Source organism: Panthera tigris, chromosome D4 (assembly GCF_018350195.1).
Source record: "Panthera tigris isolate Pti1 chromosome D4, P.tigris_Pti1_mat1.1, whole genome shotgun sequence".
NCBI lineage: Eukaryota > Metazoa > Chordata > Mammalia > Carnivora > Felidae > Panthera > Panthera tigris.
This window is the reverse complement of record NC_056672.1, coordinates 54,790,183-54,802,627: the sequence shown is the minus strand read 5'-3', so window position 1 is coordinate 54,802,627 and position 12,445 is coordinate 54,790,183. Positions and strand designations below refer to the sequence as shown.

The window sequence follows — 12,445 nt, the reverse complement described above, 5'->3', positions numbered from 1 at the left end:
GGGGTGCCTGGGTGGCTCAGTCGGTTAGGCTTTGGATTTCGGCTCAGGTCGTGATCTTGCAGTTCATGGGTTCGAGCCCTGCATTATGCTCTGTGCTGACAGCTCAGAGCCTGGAGCCTGCTTTGGTTTCTGTGTCTCCCTCTCTCTCTGCCCTTTCGCCACTTGCTTCTGTCTCCGTCTCTCTCTCTCTCAAAAATAAACATTAAAAAAACTAAAAAAAAAATACACCTGATTTCTTCAATATAGTAGATTTAAAAAGATAAAAGAATTCTTGACAGTTTGCCCCCTGAAACTTAAACACAATGTAGTAAGTAATAGGGTGAGATAGTTACATGGTCACGGATAGCCCCAAATTGCAGTGTAACCCCAAATCACTAAGGAATGTACATCATGGATTTAATAAACTTCTTTGGCACATACTATGTCAAGAATTAGGCAAGAACTTCTGAGTTATGTGCATCTTGCACTTTCCTCAGCCCTGTGCGCTTCAACCTTTCTTTTCTCCCTCTTGAGAAGCCCACTCATGGAGGAAGCCACTAAGCCTAATCTCCCATTAACTTCCTCAACTTCCTTCTTTTGCGTCACCTCCATTCACTCTCCCTAGCTCTAAGCTTGAAGACAGTTGAGGGGCTCTATTTAGCTAAAAGATTTTGAATTAGGAGAAGAAAAGAGCTAGAATATAAGCTATTAGATTTAAGAGTGGTTTTTAGTGGACATAGGGCAAGTTTAAAAATTCTTCCCCCTTTTTTTCCCTACTGGTGTCCTATGAAGTTCTTCCCCACTCTGTGAGAATACTTTTTTTTTTGGCATGATGTGTGCAGCCTTAGTAGCCCCAAGGCTGGGAAGGCTGGGAAGGCTGGGAAGGGCTTGATGCACCCAAACAGCTTTTCTCTCATCATTGAAATTCTCCTCACATACCAGTCTGGTTATTTTCTTATACATTTGCACAAGGTATCTATGGCATGAGTCACAGTAAGAAACTCATCATAAGAATGTGCCAGATTGCAAAATAGATTTCCTTCCCCCCACTAATAGCAGATTCAAGATTTTAAAATTACAGTGATTCAGTAGGCTTAAGAGTATGATTTTTGAAGCCTCATACTTTTTTTTTTAATATAAACTGCATTTTTGACTGTAAAAATTAACTAAAATTGTCATTTAATTTATTCTCAAGTTTAAACAATTGCCCCTATGGAGCTGTACTCTTCAAATTGAAAATGAATTCCATCATAAATATTACACCACAATTAAGTATCACAAGCATAGGCAGCAGGTGCAACTCTACTGTTAGCGTGTATGTGTGCCGTGTGTACATGCTGAGTGTGTGTTGTGTGTGTGGTATATGTGTGTATATATGATGGGTGTGTGGTTTGTGTGTTGGGCATATATGTGTTATGTACATGTGTTTGGTGTATTGTGCTATTTATGGTATATTTTTTGTGACGAATAAATGTGTGCTGTGGTGTGTGAGTGGAGTGTGTGGTATGTGTGTGGTGTGTTTGCTTGTGGTGTGTGTTGTTTGTGTAGTATGTGCGTTTTATGTTTGTGTGATGAATATGTGGGGTGTGTATGTGTGCATGTCTGTGTGTGTCTGTGTGTGGTGTTCTGCAGGGATTTGAGACCCAGAGCTTAAGCTTTTTGGTTTAAGGGGCACCTGGGTGGCTCAATTGGTTGAGTATCCAACTTCGGCTCAGGTCATGATCTCACAGTTTGTGGGTTTGAGTTCCCACAGCATGGTCCCTGCTTTGTGCTGACAGCATGGTCCCTGCTTTGAATTCTCTGTCTTCCTCTCTCTCTGCCCCCTCCCTTCTCTGCTCATGGGCTCTCTCTCTCTCAAAAATAAATAAAAAATTATTAAAAAATGTTTTTGGTTTAAGAGTCTCTCTGCATTGGGATCAGTTAGCAAAGTCTTTACAATTGTTTCATCTCTTCAGAAATCATTTAGAAGGTGTTTTCTTAAGCTTAAGTGGTTGTTTTTTAGGAGGAAACTTCAAATATTATAAACTAGAAGAAAGTGAAAGTGATTGCTGCATTACTGTAAGTTTAGCTGACAATATGATTTAATTTAGCAAACAAAACCACTTGTATACAGAGTTAGTATACTCAGAGCTTCAAGATGACCCATCTCCTCTGCCTCTGACGCATAATCCATCCTGGTCAGTTGGAACATTTCTTTCTCTTCAGAGGCAGTTGCATGTTGGCATTTCTACTAATGGCCCTATGCCATCCGATGGGAGACAGCATGGCCTAGAGACTGAGAATGGGAACTCCTGAGTCCGAACACTTGGATCTGAATGCTGGCTCTACCAACCAGGTGAGGGCTTAACCTTGATGAGTTACCTCATCTGTGAAATGGGGTAATAGTGGTATTTGCCTCACAGGGTTGTTGGGAGGCTTTTTTGAGATGGTGCTGTAAACATGGTGCTTGGAAGATAGTAAGTATGAAATGTAATGTATGTATGTGTGGTAAGTATAGAATGAGCACGTGCGTTGAGGATGGAGGGGATCCTCCATCCATGCATATGGCCGTGCCATATGGAAGGTAATGGAAGCTGTTAGTGGATCATTTTTTCCAAGATTTACCATGAATGTATTCCATTTGGTTTGCCTATACCAATTAGATTTATGAATGACCTCTTAGGTCTTGCATCAGTGTAGCCTGATTTCTTGGTAGGGTTAATAATGTGTCTCTTAAAGAATGCTTATGAGGGGTTTTAAATGACATGTCAGTGGTTCTAGGTCTGGCCCCAAATAGGACAAAAGTCATTTGAGCAAAAGTGCTCTCCCTTGCATGTTGAAAAACTGGCTCTACCATCTATCTATTCCCTGCTCTAGAATAGGTAAATGTCTCAGTGATGGAAAACTGTACTCAGCATAAAAAACCCCTACAAAGACCCTAACATATTATATGAGTCACTCTGACTAACATGCAGTCATTTGGCAGAATTTTCAGGGGAAACTTCACATTTTGTCCTTGCTATTTCTGGGCTCCTGTATAGACGGTAATGTCTGAGTAAAGTGTCCATTAGAAGGCTCTGGGTGCTGAAACAGGCTCTGGATGTGGGATGTCTACTGTGTTCCTTCGATTGTGCTTGTCCATTTTGTTTAATAAGGAGGATCTCAAGGCCCTCTCTTGGTGTGAGGGAGGCAAATTGTGGAATCAAGGGGCATGTGGGGATGGGGAAATACCTACAGAAATCCAAAACCTTGCACTTGTCTAGTACTGTAGCCACTGCCAAAGAGTTTTGTGAAGTACCCAGCCAGCTGGAAAGATGCCCCTGCGGACAACCGCTATATCCACCATGCCAGTATCTACTCCTGCCCCTGGCCTTCACAGTTAGTGCTGGTCTTTAACATGTCTGCTGGACATTAGGCTGAGTGTCAGGAACTAACAGAGAAGGGCAGTCCTGCCAGGTTTCTATCAGAACTTAGCTCTCCCCGTCTTTTCCCCTGTCTTGTGTCTCTCCCCTCAGTCTGGGGCCCACAGGCAGATGGAAGGGATGTCTTTAGCATCCCCACCTCCAGTCCTCAGTCATTGTTAATGACAAAGTCATCTATTGCACCCATCCCTTTAATCCCAAGTTTATCCCACCTCCCCTCAATCCCATCCACCTTGCCAAGGGTTCTTCATTATTTCTCCAGCAAGATTTAAATCCATACCTTAACCTTTCTTCTAGGCCCTCCTCAGACATCCTAAAATTATTTTCTTCTTGAGTTACTTTCTCTCTACCAGTTTTTCCAGGAGAATTTTCTTGGACAACATTTCATCCCTTCTAGATTTTCTCTCCACTAAGTTTTATGTCAAGCTTAGCTCTGCCTGTGGGTCCTCCGTGTCCAGCTCACCAAATCAATTTCTCTTTTTTATGTAGATAACTCTTGCTTTCTTACTTAAATTAAAATTTTTTACTTAATTAAAATTTTGTTAAATACAAAATTTGGAATTGGGCTTCCTAGAAGTTAAGAAAAAAGAGAAACATGATGAATTATATAATTTCCATGTCTCATCATAGGATACATATCAGTTTGCAAACATTGAATTTTTTAAGATATTACATACTAGAAGAATCTGTCCATTCAGTTACTTATTGTGCAAGTGCTGTGTTCCAGACCATGGATATGAAGTGTATAAGAAAAACAGATTCTCTCTCTTCATGAGGTTTTTGGTGAAGAGAGAGAGTCAAGAACTCATTAGATAGTGATGAGTGCTCTGAAGGCAAAGTGGATTAATGGGATAGAGAGTACTGGGGAGGCAGGGGGAAGGTCTCTCTGGGGAGGTGACATATGAGCACTTACCATGAATGATAAGAAGAGCCATGCAAAGAGTATTTCAGGTAAGGAAACAGCAAGTTCCAAGGACCAGGGATAGGAAAAAACTTCATATATTTGAGAATCAACCAGTAAGACTGGAGGAAACTTGGAGAGGGATATAGCAGTTGTGTGAGTGGCAGGAGACTGGTAGGAGATGAAGCTAGAGAAGGTAGCCATGTTTGGCTTTGTAGAGATTTGGATTGTTTTCCCCAAGTGTGATTGGGGAGCTTTTGGAAATTTTGAAGAGGCAAAGTTTTGTTATCTTTTGTAGTGTCTAATTCTGATTCCCACTAGCTATTATACAGAAAACAGCCAGCAGGAGGCAAAAGTGGAAGCAGGGAGAACAATTGGGTCTTCTACTGGAGTCCCTATTGGGACTATTGCAATAGTCTGAGTGACAGAAAATGCTGACTTGGTCCAGGATGAAGTTGGTGGAGGTGGGATTAAGTGTTTGGACTGAAGCAGAATCAATATGACTTGCTGATTAGCTGCATGAAGAGAACAAGAGAGAATTGAGATTGTTCTAGGTTTTTGGTTTGAACAAATGGATGAATGATGATCCATCTTTTAAGATAGCAAAGACTGGGCATAAGCTGGTTTGGAGAGCAAGATCAGGAGTTTTATTTTGGACATGGTCAAATTGAGTTACTTATGAGATAATTCAGTTGAGATGTAAAGTGGACACTTGAATCCGTAAGTATGGAACTCAGGGATGTGATATACATTTGGGCATCAGCAGCACACTCAAGTTGTATCTATTACTATTTCAATGGAGCACTTAAATTAATAGACAAGGTTTTCAATGGGGATTGATATAGAAATAGTTTTCAAATGGCCAGTTCGTGACTATATTGGCCATGGTTCTCCAGAGAAACAGAATAGGATGTGTATTTAAAGAAATAAACAAATAAGATTTATTACAAGGAATTGGGTCAAGTGATTATGGAGGCTGAGGGGTCCCAAAATCTGCAATTTGGCAAGCTGGAGACCCAGGAGAGCCAATATGTATGTAGTTCCAGTCTGAGTCTAAAGGCCTGAGAATCAGGGAAGCTGATGGTATAAAGAGGAGTTTCCTCTTATTCAGTCTTCTTGTTCTACTCTGTTCTTCAGTAGATTGAGTGAGACCCACCCACCCCAAGGAGGGCAATCTACTTTACTCAGTCTTCTAATTCAAATGTTAATCTCATCCAGAAACACTAAGATATACCGAAAATGATGTTTGTCCAAAGGTCTGGGTACCCCATGGCCCAGGTAAGTTGACACATAAAATTAATCATTACAATAGAGCATTACATGAAATTATAATTCTATGAGGAGTGTGTGCAGCTAAAACAGGGAGTTTCTTGATGATCTAACTTTTTATAAGGTTAGAACCTGTAAATTCCAGAGGCAGGCCTGGCTTGCATGGCAATGGTTGTTTTTCCTTATTGTGCAAGAATTTTAGCTTTTTCTTATAGACCCAAAATGAATACTAGATAAATAAATTGGTTGACCCAGTGAATCAAGTAATTAATTAACCCATTAAACATTTATAAAGATTTTTTAACTTGCCGGATAATACCATTAGGTCACAGTCTATTTGGGAGGCCACCACATGAACAGGTAAATTATGTTTCAGTGGGGCTAGTGCCTGGCCACAATGAAGGTATGAAGAAAGAAGAACAAAGGAGGAAGAGACAATACTAATGGAGAAAGAGTTGGTGGTTAGGGAAAGATTCACTGAAGAAGGTTGACCAGGGTTTTGCTAGGTGAAGAAGGAGGCAGAGGAGTTGTGTATAGAGAATGGTGTGGAGGTATGGGAGGGCCTGAGGTGTCTGGATAGGAGAGATGTGTAGGATGCATGGTATTGAGTGGAGGGAACTGAGACCATTTGGGCCCAGAGGGTGCAGTACCTTGTATTTCTGCCTAAGGAGTTTGGGTTCTCTCCTGCAGGCCAGTAGGTCTCCTCTACCTTTAGTAGAAACAAGAATCACCTGGGAACTTGTTAAAAATGGGGATTCCTAGGCCTTCTCTCTAAGGAGATGGATGCAGTATGTCTGGGGCTCAGGAAGTGACAGCTTAATGAGCTCCCCAGCTGATTCCAATGCAGTTGGTTCAAAGACCCTACCACCACTATGTGCTGTGAAAGCTTTTCAGAAAAGGGAGTGACATGACCTGATTTATTTTTAGGAAGATAATTCTGCCAACTGTGTGGAAAACAGACTGACTTCACTGGCAGGGAAAAATGTATAGGAAGTTGCAGCAGCCGGCATCCTGGTGAGAGATTATGATGACTGGGGCTAAAATGTTAGTAGGGATGAAGAAATGGGCTGAATCTAAGAGACCTCTCTGAGTTACGATTCACAGTTGACCTGAGCAGAAGAAGGGCTGAGAAGAATGAATGTTGGTTCCCAAGTGTCTACCTTGGAAGAATGTGTCATCAATAATGGCTGGCACTTGGTAACTATGTGTTGAATGAATGGGTGAATAAATATGGGAAAAGTAGGTGAGATGGAGTCAGAAAGGAAAATTGCATTTTATTTAAAAAAAATTTTTTTTAACGTTTATTTATTTTTGAGACAGAGACAGAGCGTGAACGGGGGAGGGTCAGAGAGGGAGGGAGACACAGAATCGGAAACAAGCTCCAGGCTCTGAGCTGTCAGCACAGAGCCCAATGCGGGGCTCGAACTCACGGACTGCGAGACCATGACCTGAGCTGAAGTTGGACCCTTAACTGACTGAGCCACCCAGGCACCCCGAAAATTGCATTTTAGATGTTATATTTGAAGTTAATACGAGAAGTACTGATCTAGTATTGGTGAAGAAAGCTCATGCAGTTTTGGAGATATGGATTTGGAAGTTGTTAGTGTAGAGATAGTTCTTAAAGCAAAAGTAGAATCTGAGCCTACTTATCAAGAAGATACAAACCTTAAATAGAAAAAAGCCAAGCATGCAAACCTTTTGGTGTATTTAAAGGACAGACAGAGGAAAACTATTTGGCAGAGAGAGAAAGTAGTTGAAAAGAAGTTGGAGGATTCACAGGAAGTATGTTTTGAAAAGTTTTGAAAATAAAGGAAAGAGTTTTAGGAAGTATGTGTATATGTGTATACGTGTGTGTGTGTGTGTGTGTGTGTGTGTGTGTGTGTGTGTGTGTGTTGGAGGGGCATCTTGGGACCATGTTGTCAGACTAAATGCTGAAATATGTTCTGCCAAAACTCTTCTTTAATATACAGTTGACTCTTGAACAATGGCACCAATCTTCTGTGCAGCCGAAAAATCTGCATATAAATTTTGACTCCCCCCAAACTTTGCTAATAGCCTACTGTTGATTATAAGCCTTAATGACAACATGAACAGTCTATTAACACATATTTTATATGTTATATATATTATATACTGTATTCTTACAATAAAAATAAGCTAGAGAAAAGAAATTGTAAAGAAAACCATAAGGAAAATACATTTACAGTACTGTATGGTGTTTACTGAAAAAAAATCCATAAATAAGTGGACCCATGCAGTTTATTTTTTTTATTTTTTATTCTTTTCAATATATGAAATTTATTGTCAAATTGGTTTCCATACAACACCCAGTGCTCATCCCAAAAGGTGCCCTCCTCAATGCCCATCACCCACCTTCCCCTCCCTCCCACCTCCCATCAACCCTCAGTTTGTTCTCAGTTTTTAAGAGTCTCTTATGCTTTGGCTCTCTCCCACTCTAACCGCCCCCCTTTTTTTTTCCTTCCCCTCCCCCATGGGTTTCTGTTGAGTTTCTCAGGATCCACATAAGAGTGAAAACATATGGGATCTGTCTTTCTCTGTATGGCTTATTTCACTTAGCATAACACTCTCCAGTTCCATCCACGTTGCTACAAAGGGCCATATTTCATTCTTTCTCATTGCCACGTAGTACTCCATTGTGTATATAAACCACAATTTCTTTATCCATTCATCAGTTGATGGACATTTAGGCTGTTTCCACAATTTGGCTATTGTTGAGAGTGCTGCTATAAACATTGGGGTACAAGTGCCCCTATGCATCAGTAGTCCTGTATCCCTTGGGTAAATTCCTAGCAGTGCTACTGCTGGGTCATAGGGTAGGTCTATTTTTCATTTTTTGAGGAACCTCCACACTGTTTTCCAGAGTGGCTACACCAATTTGCATTCCCACCAACAGTGCAAGAGGGTTCCCGTTTCTCCACATCCTCTCTAGCATCTATAGTCTCCTGATTTGTTCATTTTGGCCACTCTGACTGGCGTGAGGTGATATCTGAGTGTGGTTTTGATTTGTATTTCCCTGATGAGGAGTGACGTTGAGCATCTTTTCATGTGCCTGTTGGCCATCCGGATGTCTTCTTTAGAGAAGTGTCTATTCATGTTTTCTGCCCACTTCTTCACTGGGTTATTTGTTTTTTGGGTGTGGAGTTTGGTGAGCTCTTTATAGATTTTGGATACTAGCCCTTTGCCTGATATGTCATTTGCAAATATCTTTTCCCATTCCATTGGTTGCCTTTTAGTTTTGTTGGTTGTTTCCTTTGCTGTGCAGAAGCTTTTTATCTTCATAAGGTCCCAGTAGTTCTGGACCCATGCAGTTTAAACCTGTGTTATTCAAGGATTAACTGCAGTTTGCCAGATTTAGCTCTCTCTTAAGGTCATCCCTGAATCATGATAGAAAAGCCAGGTAGGTCAACAACATAAGGAAGATAGTATTTGCTATCGGGAGGGCAGTACTTATTTCAAGAAACAGGTATTTTAACTTATTTAGACATGAGGTTGGCTAGGACATATTAACCACCCATCCCCACAGCATTTATTTCTTTATAGCATTTAGATTAGAATTAGCCTTGTTATAGAATTGTCTCTTTTGTGTTAAGTTTCTACAGATTTTGAAGCTACATCAGTCCACCCACCAGTAGACATGACAGTGCTCCTCTTATTTAAAAAAAATTTAAAAGACATTGTTAAAAAAAATCTCTACTAATATGTTTGGCAAAACAGGTAACTCGTTTTACTTATTTATTCATTTAATTTAATTTAAATTTTTTTTAATGTTTATTCTTAGAGAGAGCACGAGCAGGGGAGTGGCAGAGAGAGGGAGACACAGAATCTGAAGCAGGCTCCAGGCTATGAGCTGTCAGCACAGAGCACAATGCAGGGCTTGAACTCACTAACTGTGAGATCATGATATGAGCTGAAGCTGGACATTTAACGGACTGAGCCATCCAGGCACCCCAATTTATTTATTTATATATTTATATTTATATTTATATTTATATTTATATTTATAATTTATATTTATATTTATAATTTATATTCTATTTTATGAAATATTTGTAACAGACAAACACAAAAGTGGTAAATACATTGGTTCACATAATACCAGAGAAACTTGATTTACATGAAGATGAAAATGTGAAATGTTACCAACATCCTTATACTGCAAAACTAAAGTGGTAAAAAGATGACAAATCAGGGACTGACATGGAATATATGTATATGTATAAATACATGCTATACATTTTAAATAATATGATATACCAGCTAAATCTGCCAGAAATTTGCTACAGTCAGGTTTGATAAAAATGAGTCCTGTGACTTACATTGTGAGGCAGCCCAACTGTTGGAACATTCCATGGAAATTCTATATTCATGGAAGAGAAATTTGTCATTATTGCTCTTACATCATGAGAGAGGCACATAAGGAGTAGGCTTGTGCTATTCAGTTCCAAGTTTGTATAGATGTACAGAAGAAATAGAGAAATGCACATGATTTTCCCCTAACCTACACTACATGGAATTGTAAATAGTTTGGGTAATGTACTTTACAAATTTTTGATTTACTTGAAAAGTATTTTTTTTTTTTTAGGAATAGAATTTAGTGATTCATCACTTACATATAACACCCAGTGCTCATCCCAACCAGTGTCCTTGCTAATGCCCGTCTTCCCATTAGCCCTTCCCCCTGCCAACATCCCACCAGCACCCCTCAGTTTGTTCTCTGTATTTAGGAGTCTCTTATGGTTTGTCTCCCTCTCTGTTTTTATCTTATTTTTGCTTCCTTTCCCTTATGTTCATCTGTTTTGTATCTTAAATTCCACATAGGTAGGTAACTCGTTTTAATTTAATTTTGATTTCTACCCCAGGGAAACACTTTTGAGATGGTTATTGGACATGTGTGTTAATATTTTTTTTTCATTAAATTTTGTTAAGGATTGATGTCCATTTGTATTTTGGGTCTTAGAGGTCTTGAATTGATATTTGTATATTCCTTATATATTAATGGCATTAATAACCTTTTGTTATTTTTGTCAATAATCATTTTTCCAGTCATTGACGCAGTGGTGGGAGGAAAATGTTAACCGTTTTTAAAACAGGCTTTCCACCAAATTCAGAGGCTTACCAGCCTGGCTTCTTGGCCTCTGGCCTTTACTCTTTCATCTACATTTTTGGGGAGTTGTCCACCTGGGCCTCACAAAGGTCTCCTTACAGAATCAGTGCCCCTTTAAAACAAGGGTTCCCCTTGAAAATAAAGTGAGGATGAGCCTGTGAATCGTATTAGCTGTATGATTTAACTTCCTTTTTCCTCCCCTAGAGCTCAGGCAGACATATCTGGAACTATTGTAGCACCTGAGATGTGTTTCCTTGCAGTTGAAGGCCTGGAGAGTAGTTCTGAAGGCCTCTGTAAATGGAAAACATGTATATATTCGTGTTTGTTGGATAAACTAAAGTCCAACCATTTACGTACAGATTTCTCTTATGACTTCCTTCGAAGTGTTAAATTCAGCATCAGATTATTATGTATGTATAAATAAGTAAATAAAGTCTGAGCTCCACTAGGGAAGGGAGAGGTGGGAATTCCTACTGTATCCTTTTTCAACTCTCATTTTCTAATAGTTTATTTTGGTATTTTATTTTTGTTGTATATTGACCTTGTTTACTGGTAAATTTGACACATTCTCTTATTTATAGATTGTTTTCTCTGAGATAGGTTTTCTTAGTACTGGTGTTTGTTTTTCCTTAAATGGGAGAATTCATCAGTGAAGCCAGCTGTATCTGGAGATTTTTCTGTGGAAAGATTTTTAAATGATTGATTTAGTGTCTTTAATAGCTACAGCTTTATTTGGATTTTATGTTTCTTCCTGCATCAGTTGTAGTCAGTCTTATTTTTTTAGGGATTCGTCCATTTCATCTAAACTTTCCAATTTATGGCACAGAGTTGTTCTAATATTCCATTGGTATCTCTTTGAGGTCTGCAGCTTCTGTGGTGAGGTCTCCATTTTAATTTTTGTTATTGGTAATCTGTGCCTTTTCTCATTTTTCTTGATTAGTCTTGCTAAATATAAAGTATCTTCAGTTTTATTAGTCTTGAAGAGAAATTCCTGAATTTCAGGCTTTCTTTCCTAGGCCTCCCCACTTAAGGGTCTTGGCTATTTAAGGCCTGATTTCTTCTGCAGGCCCTGACTCCTGTGTTTCCTCTCTATCTCCATGAGTACTGGCTTCTCTGCCTGTAGTATGTGTTCTTGGCCTGACTTCTCAGCATTCCCACTCCCCGACCCACTATAACCCCTACCATGCTAAGAATCATCGTTTGCTTGAGGGGGAAAGAGATAAACAGAATACTAGACTCACTTTATTAAGGGTTCCTTTTCTTTGGAACTTGGCCCTTTAAATGTTTACTTATTTTTGAGAGAAAGAGTGCACGTACACTGGAGGGGAGGTGGGGGGGAGCCGAGAGAGGGGGCAGGGGAACAGAGAAAGGGGGGGGGACAGAGAATCTGAAGCTGAAAAGGGCTCCCACCTCACAGCAGAGAGTCTGATGTGGGCTCCAACTCACCACCCCTGAGCTGACCTGAGCTGAAGTGGGGCGTTCAACTGATTGAGTCACCCAGGTGCCCCTACTTTTTGTATCTATAGATTTGTTTATTCTAGACATTTCATATTAATGGAATCATAAAGTATGTAGTCTTCTGTGACTGGCTTCTTTCACTTAGCATAATGTTTCAAGGTATATTCATGTTGTAGCATGTATCAGTATATTACGCCTGCAAATGGTCATAATCCTTTCCAAGTTTGAATCAGCTTTCAATATTTTATTCTTTTTGTTTTCAATGTTGTGAAATATCTTTGAGAGTTCCTTTAACTTGAGGGTGTCTTTTGC

The 12,445-nt window shown here is 39.7% G+C and overlaps 1 protein-coding gene across 2 annotated transcripts in view; it reads left to right on the top strand.

Moving 5' to 3' along the window:
- Positions 1–5,485, top strand: part of APTX (aprataxin) — a 75,233-nt gene extending 69,748 nt beyond the window's left edge. The window contains exons 10-11 of one of the 2 annotated variants that reach the window (XR_006210821.1): positions 2,185–2,314; positions 5,419–5,485. The gene's annotated coding sequence lies outside the window, so the exon portion shown is untranslated. The remainder of the gene's footprint in view (positions 1–2,184; positions 2,315–5,418) is intronic. The other variant, XR_006210822.1, reaches the window with a different exon arrangement.
- The last annotated feature ends 6,960 nt before the right edge of the window (positions 5,486–12,445 follow it).